Below are 10,695 nucleotides of genomic sequence, written 5' to 3' on the forward strand. Positions count from 1 at the left end.
TCTAATGAGGAAGATCTTAATTTTATATATATTTCAGTCACAGTTTTGAAGTTGAATGCAGGGATCCCTGGGTGGCGCAGCGGTTTGGCGCCTGCCTTTGGCCCAGGGCGCGATCCTGGAGACCCGGGATCGAATCCCACGTTGGGCTCCCGGTGCATGGAGCCTGCTTCTCCCTCTGCCTGTGTCTCTGCCTCTCTCTCTCTCTCTGTGACTATCATAAATAAATAAAAAAATTAAAAAAAAAATTGAAGTTGAATGCAGATGTCCTTCTAAAAATACACATTAGGATTGAGTTCCATACTCCGGAATGATTAAGATTTTCACCAAATACCCAACCATCTAAAAATCCCCCAATTTCACATCATTTCCTTCCCACTAAGCATACCAAAATACCAATGATCAAACTTTAAATGGTTAAACTTTTAAAATTTTATTTATTTTTAAAGATTTCATTTTTTATTTGAGAGAGAGAGAGCATGCACACAAGTGAAGGGGGAGGAGCAGAGGGAGAAAGAGAAGCAGATTTCCCACTGAGCAGGGAACCCAATGCAGGGCTTGATCCCAGGACCTGGAGACCACGACCTGAGCTGAAGGCAGACGCTTTTCCAACTGAGCCACTCACACCCCTAGTTAAAGTTCTTTTAAAGTGTGATGAAACAGCATGAAGATTTTGAGCTTTAGAGTTAGGCACATCACCTGGAATTTAGAGCCTTCTCTACTCTCTATAAACAATAATGCTGGGCACAAAAGTCTTCATCTTAATCAGCCTCATAGCTTGTATATGAAGGATGTTATGTTAGACAGCAGACATCCAAAAATGGAGAGCATATAAGCTCAATCCCTGCCATGAAAGAGTTTACAGTACAATTGGGAAGAAAGGTGCAAAGCCAGTCTACAAAGGTAGTGGTTCTTACAAACCTAAGTGCTCTAAAATAGACGGCAGGGAATTTTATGTAACCTAGTTAAGGACAGTGATTCTCAAACTCATTAGAATCATCAAAGGATCTTAAAAATAAAACAAAACAACAAAAACAAACAAAAACAAACAAACAAACAAACAAAAAAAAAACAGTGTCCAGGCCACTGTCCAAGGCTAATTGAAACAGGATGTCTGGGAGGTAGGTTCCAGGTGACAGGAATCTTTAAACTCTTAGATGATTCCAAGGCATAGCCAAGTATAAGAACAGCAGCACTGGGTCAGAGAAGACCTGCCCCTATTAAAATTTCAGGATAATTGATAAAACCCAAAAAAGGACTTTTTTCATGTGACACCATGGCCACGTGACAAGATAGACCTTTTACCTCAATATACAATAAAGCTTGTAGGGCCAGGACAGGTAAGGCTACTGATTTTGCATGTCTAGGCATCATGTCAGCAACAGACAGGTGGGCCTTTCACACACATACCTGAGGGTTAAGGGAAGTCACAAAGGCTTCCCCAGGCTTGTTTTATTCAGGAAAACTCAGGTGATCCCAGACACTCATCCTGAGTATATTTGCCCTATTCTCATCAAACCATAGATTCCAAATAATTCTTACAGAAAATGCAAATTTATTAATAGCTTTGCAGCAATTTTCTTCCTCATGTCTTTTCCAATGTTTTCATAATTTACTCATTCTATTCTGGGCTGAATTATTCATATGGTGAATTCCCCTCAAATTCATATGGTGAAGCTCTTAAGCCCCAGTATCTCAGAGTGTAACCTTATCTGGAGATAAGGTCTTTGAAGAGGTGGTTCAGTTACAAGGAGGTCATTCAAGTGGTCTCCTCTCCAATAGGACTGGTCTCCTTATCAGAAAAGGAAATGAAGATACCAATATGCACAAAGAAAGACCGTAGAGCAATAAGACAGCCGTCAATAACCCAAGGCCAGAAACCTCAGAAGAAATCAAAACCTATCTAGGACTTCTCGCCTCCAGAATTGTGAGAAAATAAATTTCTGTTCATGCCACCTAGTCTGTGAGGCTTGTTATGGTAGCAAACTAACATATATTTATTTTAAAAATGTGTTAAACAGACACTTACCTACCACCTACTAAATTAGCACAATTTGTACTCGTAAACACATAATCACCTATCACTCTGGAGGGTATAATTTCTGGAACATGCTTTACTAAATAGAAATCATATTTCATTTTGCTTCTAGATCAAATGTCACCTGAGCAGCTATCTTAAATCATTTTATCTGGGCATTCTGGGTTGAACTTGTATTATGATAACAGAAAAATATCTGTTATTCAGCAAGGCATCCCAAACTGAAAAAAAAAAAAACACTAATATGCTAATATAATTTTCTGTAAAATATTTTAAAATTTGTTGTATTCCTCTTTTTTATCTTAACATTGTTCTACAATGGAAGTGTATCTCTTTTTTTTAAACTTGAAGTGTGAAATGATTCTGCATGTGCAATGGTGCCATGTGAGAATATTTCCTGGTTATGAATATATATATATAGTCCTTCGTAATTTTCTTCAATTAGACATTCGATAAATTTCAGTTGTTTTTAAACTCTTGGCTCTCAGGTATTCTTCTTCTACCTCACCAGCATGGCCTTATTCTGTCTCATGTCTCTTATAATTAAGCCATCCAGCTTGGGTATATTATTTCCAGTTATAGAAAGCTTTATACTTAGAGACACATTTTTAATCAGTGATGCACAAGAAGTGTTAGCATTTTCTTTTCTGTTTTGACATTTTCTTATCATCCTGGCAGTTCTTTCCATATCCCCCGTAGATCTACTCTTTGCTGTCTTTGGAAACATTTGGAGGAGAAAAGAGACACTAAACTCAGCAAAACCAAGTTGAACGTTTGAAGGCTCTTCTCCTCCTCTTCTAGGATCTTAGGACAACACCCAGCTCCATCCTGCTTCCCCAAGCTTTGCTTGTTTGTTTTGTTTTTGTTTTTATTTTTTTGCATTGTACTGATTGACCATCATGAGCACTCTTTTCTTCTGGATTTCTCCTACCTTTTTTTTTTTTTTACATTTATTTATTTTAGAGGGACAGAGAGCATGAGGGGGTGAAGGACAAAGGAAGAGGGAGATAAGCATACTCCCCGCTGAGCAGGGAGCACAATGTGCAGCTCTATCCCAAGATCCTGAGATCATGACTGAGCCAAAACCAAGAGTCAAACACTTAGACGACTGAGCCACCCAGACATCCCAACTACTCCTGCCTTCTAATGGAGTACTAGCGTATCCTAGGACCAGCCTGGGGAGTAGAGGGGACCCTGCACGGCAGTCCAGCGACCTGTCAGGGGCCCAGGGCACCTATCCTGCAAAGCAAGACAATAAATAAATCTGAAAATATTTTGTCGCTAGTCTCACCCCATTTTCCGTAGTTTGGGTTGTTCTCCTGGAGGGTGGGTGGAGAATGAAGTGGTCATATAACATACAAAGACCAGGCCTGAAATAAATTCCCACCTCAACCTCTTCATTATTGTTTCTGATGATTGCTTGCTGCCTCCACCCCAAAAACAAAACAAGAAAATTGTGTAAAAGCCTTGCTTACTCCTCCTTCTGATAAAAGGATTCTATCCTTTCTTGTTCACCTGTTTCTTTTCTCTTACTTCCATTGTTTTAGAGGATGTGCCCAACTGCATCAAGGATATACAGTTACAGAGAAGAGAGGACCTCAGAACACAAACTCTTATTTATCAAGGTGAGTTTTAGGTGCACAGTCTCCAATTACTTTCTTTGTTTGTCACGGTCTAAAACACTAAATCATTCCTTAACAGTTCCCCATAGTTTGCCCTTCTCTCCTCTCACCTCCACCCATGGGACTCTGGAGTCTCAGACTCAGCTTCCCAGTCTCCGACCCTCTTTGTTCTTCAGGATGTGTGAATTAAGTCAGCCTCTCCAGAGAAACACTGACCAACTTGGTCCTTTGCACTGGATGTTCCAGGTCTCTCTCTCATTAGTATTCTTTGTCTTTACCATTGTAGAAAGCGAATTTTACTTTATTCCTTTTTTGATGCTGTAGCGCACTACCTAGTACAAGCTTCTAAGGGAACAAATATGTGAAAAGTACGTCTCCATGCATAGCTTTTCAGAACCACGTTGTTGTTCTGCTCTACTAGAACATCCAGCTTCTTGTCTATTCTTCCAGAGATATTCCATGAACACGTAAACAGTGGTAGCTTCTTTTGATGGAACTGGAATTTTCATGTTCATTGCCATCTACAGGAGTCAGAAAGCTCTGCTAACGTGAAGCGTTAGGTGACAGTGTAACTGTTAATAGTAGGAACACAGGTTTTGTCTTACCATTTGGTCTCAGGCACGCACCATCAGCCTCGTGAACTTCATCAATAAAACAGATGGCTCCACTGACTTTCTTCACGCCACATTTCACTCTGTAGGGTGGCCAAGGGTATAGATTCCTGCATGTCCCTTGGCCACAAATATTAGATCTCGTATGGCTTGATTGCTCTCCATTCCTGGTGCACAGCAGTCATTATTAGATACATATTCACCATCTTCTTCCACCACACTCTGGAACTAGATCTCCAGTTTTTTTTTTTGAATCCCATTTATTTCTTTTTGTTTATTTGTTTATTGGCTTTATTTGGCTGCGGGGTGTGGGGGGGACACATTTCCATTACTTCTTTTAAAAAGGGTGTTAAAGGATATCTTTCCTCTCCCACTGAATTGATAGTTTGGGAATAAAATTTTAGATTGAAAATCATTTTCCTTCAGATTTTTAAGAGTGTTATTTCTTTGTAATCTTTTACCCAACATTGCTGTTGGGTAAAAAATTAAGCTGAAATCTAATTCCTATTCCTTCCTTCTAATTTATTGGTGGTGTTGCTGCTTTGTTTTGGTTTTCTTTCTGAAAGGTTTTAGGATATTTTGCCCTCATTGTTTTTGAAATTTCAAAATGATTTGGCTTGACGTAGCTCAACTTTCAGGAATTGTTTTGGCCCTAGTATTTTCTTCACCTAGAAACTTATGTACTTCAGTTGTAAGGAATTATCAAAATTCCTTTATTGGTTTTCCTCCCCTCTATTTTTTCTGCTTTTTGGAAATTCTGTTATTTGAATGTTGGACATATAATCTTCATAATTTTTCTTTCATCATTTTATATATCTTTGTCACTTTGCTCTACTTTTGGTACATTTTGCTCTACATAACTTTATTTTTTAAGCTTTTTATTACTTTTTAAGTTTCATTATTTTATTAAATTTTTTTGAATTACAGGAATGCCTGGGTGGCTCAGTGGTTGAGCATCTGCCTTTGGCTTAGGGTATGATCCTGGAGTCCCGGAATCAAGTCCCACATCGGGTTCCCTGCATGAAGCCTGCTTCTCCTCCCTCTGCCTATGCCTCTGCCTCTATGTGTCTCTCATGAATAAATAAATAAAATCTTTAATTTAATTATAAAATACATGTAACAAATTTTGTCACCATACCCATTTTTAAGTGTACAGTTCAGTGGTATTAAGTACATTCATATTGTTTTTGCAACTATCACCACCATCTATCTCCAGAACTCTTTTTGTTATGAAAAACAGATATTCTATATTTATTGAATATGAACTCCCTATTTCATCTTCCCTCCAACCCCTGGAAACCTCCATTCTACTTTTTAATCTCAATGGATTTGACTACTCTGAGAACTTCATATAAGTGGAATCATACAGTATTTGTTCTTTTTTTGACTGGGTTATTTCACTGAGCATAGTGTCCTCAAGTTTCATCTGTGTCATAGCATGTGTCAGAAATACCTTCTACTTTAAGGCTGAACAATGTTCTATTGTATGTAGACATCACATTTTGTTTATCCATCACCTATCAGTGGAGGCTTGGGTTACATCCACATTTTGGCAATTGCAAATAATGCTGTTATGGACACAGGTGTACAAATATCTCTTCAATAGTCTGCTTTTGATTCTTTTGGGTTTATACCCAAAAGTAGAATTGCTTAATTATAATGTAGTCATATTTTTAATTTTTTGATTAATTTTTTAATTTTTCCATAGTGGCTAAACTATTTGCAACACAGTGCATAAAGATACTAATTTTTCTGTATCCTTATCAGTATTGTTGTTTTCTGATTTTTTTGATAGTAGTAATTCTAGTTCCTTAAGTTCTCAAGTTAGCTTATTAATTTGAGTTTTTTCTTCTTTTTAAAATATCAACATTTATTGCTATAAATTTCCCTCTCGACACTGCTTACACAGTGTCCCATAAGTTTTGATATGTTGTGATTTCATATTCATTCATCTTTAAGTATTATCTAATTTCCCTCATGATTTTTTTCCTTGATCCACCAATTTCTTAAGAGTATACTGATGAATTTCCACAAATCTATGATTTTTTCCAGTTTTTCCATTATTAGTTTCTAAGTTTGTCCTGATATGACCAGAGAAGACACTTGGTGTGATATCTATCTTTTAAAACTATTTAAACTTAGTTTGTGGCCTAAGCTATGATCTATCCTGGAGAATGCCATGTGTGCTTGAGAAGAATGTCTCCATGGACTCGGCTGAGGTGTTTCAGTTGCTCAAGCAGCTTCAGTCACATGCATCTTTCAGCTGCAGGTAATTTCCACGGCACATAGAACTACCAGCCGTCAGTGCCAGTCCTGCCCCAGAATGGAACAGTTGCTGTGATGGTTGACCAGAAACTGTGGCCTGATCTCTAAGCTCCATTTCTCTTTGTGTATCCATCACTTTACACTTAGTGTGAGTATTCAAGTGCTTTAATGTTTTTCCAGTGTTTCATACCATTTCTCAAATGTTTTCAGTTTGGCCAAACCCCAAATGTATTTTTGCCAAACTTCTCCCTCTTCAATCTGTCTACATTTCAAAGAAAATTTGAGCCATCTGTTTCTGTTTCACTGGCTTCACTGTTCAGAATTCTCTTTGGTAGAAACTAAGTGCAAGAAGTCTTTTAAATCTTTGCTTAAGCCTTCCACGCCCTTCTCTGAAGCACTTCATAATAAAAGGGTCTGCAAAATCAAGTTCTTTTTTGAACCTCATTTTGACTAAATGTCTTCCTCATTTCTATTCACATCACACACCTGCTCACCAGTGAAATGTTAATTGGTAGATGAGTCCAGGAGGGCCAGGGCCCTTTTAGAATGGGTGAGTCACTGCTCTAGATTACCTACTTCTTTTTCCATGCTTAACCTACTCTGTGTTGCTTAGGGGATTTATTTCAGGATAACAGAGACAGCATTTCTTTCCTACATACTTTTTTGTGTTTGAATAAATGCTACAAAAACAGATGCCATTTATTATTATTATTTTTAAAATGAAAAGCAGAAGAATATAATCATAGTGTAATTTAATTCTCATTTTAGGCAAAATAAGCACAGGTATATAATGAGAAGTACTTTGTTTCCAATTGAGTTAATATCATTTATTAAGTATAGAAGGAACTTGCAATAAAAAATGTACGTATATTTTTATACCCTGAATTTTCTTTATTCAACATTGTATCATGAACATTTTTATTAAATCCAATCTTCAAAAACAGAATTTTATAACTCTGGTATTTAATTACACAATTATCCTTTTAACTGTTCCCAATTTTTTATCTTTATAAATCATACTCTGGAGGCATCCATGTGTATAATCCTAACCATATTTCTGATGATTTCCAGGGAATAGATTCTTAGAACTGGGATTCCCTGGATAAAGAATTTAAATTTTATCAAATCGCTCTTCATAAGGTCATTATCTGTTTTAAAGCTGTTACAATAGTCTATTTAACAATTTCTGTAAAGATTGGACATTTAAGTTTTTGTGAATTTATCCTACTACAAATAACAAGAACTAATTTTTTAAATACATTTATTTTAACCAGTGATACAGCATAAAATATGTCTATTTTCTTATTCTCTCTAGCATATATAAGGAAAAAATTAAAGAGAAACAATTATTTGCATTTAAAAAGATAACTGATGGTCTCCAATGAGGAAACTGACCTTGTGATTAGGTGACAAAAAATAAATATGCCAGGGAAAAAATTAATGTCTTTATCTAGTAATATATTTCAAGATGGAGCTAGAAACAGGGTGCTGGGATTCATAGACTTAAGATTCAGAAGGGCTTGTGAGAGATAGAAAAGTTTACAATTACATGGAGACAAATGACACAGAAGAAAAGGAACAATCCATAAACCAAGGTAGTAGAATGCAGTTTTAGAAATACTACTAACAATAATAATGTCATAGTTGTTCATAAAATTTATTTGACAAAAAAATAAAGAAGATAATGATAGAAAATGATAAACAGAAATGAGCAAAAACCAGAATGTGAACTTCATGTGTAAATACTTTTACATGTAAAATTCAGATTTTGACAACGTATATCATGAAACCTAGAGGGTAGCAGGTAGCCAAACATTTTAATGACTGAAGATTCAGAACAAGGGTTCATACACAAAAGAAAAGCAGGGTGACTGTTTTCCTGAAAGCTAACCAACAAACACAAAGGGTTATGTGAGTTATAGCAGAGCAAGTCTGCCTTTAGATTCCAACTACATAACAGCAAAGGAGGAAAAGGAGAAAGAAGGGATACTATGGAGATAGCACTAAATTTTAAGTGAAAAGAACAAGATCACAGCCTTAAATCCTTTTTGGCATATGACTTAACTTTTCTGAATCTCCATTTTTAAGCTTGCAATGTGGAATTACTAAAATCTACCCCTTGTTTCACAGGGATTCTGTTAGGATGAAAGGATTTTGTAAGGATTTTAGTGTCACATCAATATAAACTGTTTTCACGTCTCTCATCTGAAGACCAGGGACATCTTTGGGAGTTAATAACACTAAGAGTCTTTAGATGTGACCCAGAGCCCAGAGTTAGCTTTTTCAGTCTTTGCATTTTGTTGGCTCAGACATAAAACTCAACAACCCTTTAAATTCCCCTGCGTAACCCATTATTACAAGAGTATCAGTAAACCATGTCTCCTTATTGAAGATCCTTGATGCTGAAGATGAAGGTGAGCCATCCATCCCACATCAAACAGCCTCACAAGTCCTGCTGCAGTACTTCTGTACCAGGTTCTGTCTCGCTACTCATAGTATGGTCCCTCCCTCTTCTTCCCTCATTGCCTGTTCTACTGGGTCTTCCTCTGGCTCTTATCCCCTTCTCCTCTCCCTGTGTCACCTAGAGCAACTCAGCTTTTTCCATTACTGCTCCCAGGATGATGTACTGAATCCCTGCAAGATGCTCTGGAGTATCACACCATTCCCATGAATGGGATGAACTCTCTTTAGAAAGCAATTGTTAATGAAGCAAAAACTAATAGCTAATTTAAAAAGAAATAAAAAAACTTTTACATAGAAAACAAAACACTAGAAATTTTACTACTGTATCAGAACATTATACAAGTAAACTGCTTATTAAACAAACTCGTATTGATGTCCAGAGGAGGAGTAAAATAATCAAGTAACACAAGCAAGGGCGTTAGAGGAATGACTCATGGCTGATCGCAAGATGAACCTTGACTATTTGAAACAAAAATCCCTGAATCTAAGAATCCCAAGGAATTTTGTTTATGAATATATATTTTTGTGGGGAATAAAAACGTACATAGGTGAAAGTAAATGAACAAAACATGTGTGAAATAAGATTTTTCAAGGCAGAAAGTAAGAGATATCAAAAAGCAGTACCCAACTCTTTGCATGAGAGCCATGAGTTAGGAGTATGAGGAGATCGTTATGAGCGGGGATCATGAGGAAGCTTCATGGGAGAGGTGAGTATAACCAGCACATGAGTGAGCAGTGAATGAAAATAGAGAGAAACAATTCTGTTAGGAGGCATATGATAGGAGAGAAATCACAGACACAGGGAAAACCTGGGGCTAAAAAAAATGTGAGAATAGAGTTTTTAGGTAAAGGTTTCACCTAGGGAGATGCAAGAGCTAAGATTAAAGTTTCACACTGTAAAGTCTTGAATGTCAAGCTGGAGCTTATCCCATAGGAGGCTCAAAGTCCTCACACAGTGGATTATCGAAATGACCACAAGGGCCTGAGGAAGGCTAGCCTGACACGGGGTGCAGAACGGATCTAAGCAGGGACCTTTTGGAAAACAGGGAGATGAGTCAGGAGGCAATTATAATGCTCCACACATGAGATGAGTAGGGCCTGGATCCAAGTGAGTGATGGCAGAGGAAATAGAAAATATAAAAGGAAAATTTGTGAGATTTGGCAATTGGTTCTTTGTGAATTTGGCGAGATAAAAAGTAAAGAAAAGTGTCAAAGATCACCCTGGGTGATGAAAAGTGACAGTATCATAATTAGAAATAGAGGTCTAGGAGAGGGATGGAGTCGGTAAAGAATGCATACAGCAAAGTTTGAAAAGTAAGAAAAAAAAATCAGGAAGAAAATCAGAAAAATATGTCCGGGCCAAAGATCATAGCATGTCTTCACAGCCCCGCCCTTCCTGAATGAACCATCTGAAGATTTTCTGCTAGAAAACAGAGACATCCATGTGAGTCTGGGGTGCCCATACCAGCCTGAGACAGAGGCTCCTTGGAGACTCCACGTGGCTCATGGCTTGCGCAGTGACTCGAGGTCAGGGTGCGGTAGAGCCGACATGGACTGACCTCAGGCATCCTGTGGGAACTGCCAGAGCCCGGGCCCCTGAGCCTCCCAGTCAAGCTACTTGGAAACTTCTCCCCATGAATGCACTGTGGGTTCTGCAAGCCGAGGAGGCCAAAAAGGACAAGGAGCGAAAGGGGAGATC

The sequence above is a fragment of the Vulpes vulpes genome, chromosome 12, assembly GCF_048418805.1.
Source record: "Vulpes vulpes isolate BD-2025 chromosome 12, VulVul3, whole genome shotgun sequence".
NCBI classification, from domain to species: domain Eukaryota; kingdom Metazoa; phylum Chordata; class Mammalia; order Carnivora; family Canidae; genus Vulpes; species Vulpes vulpes.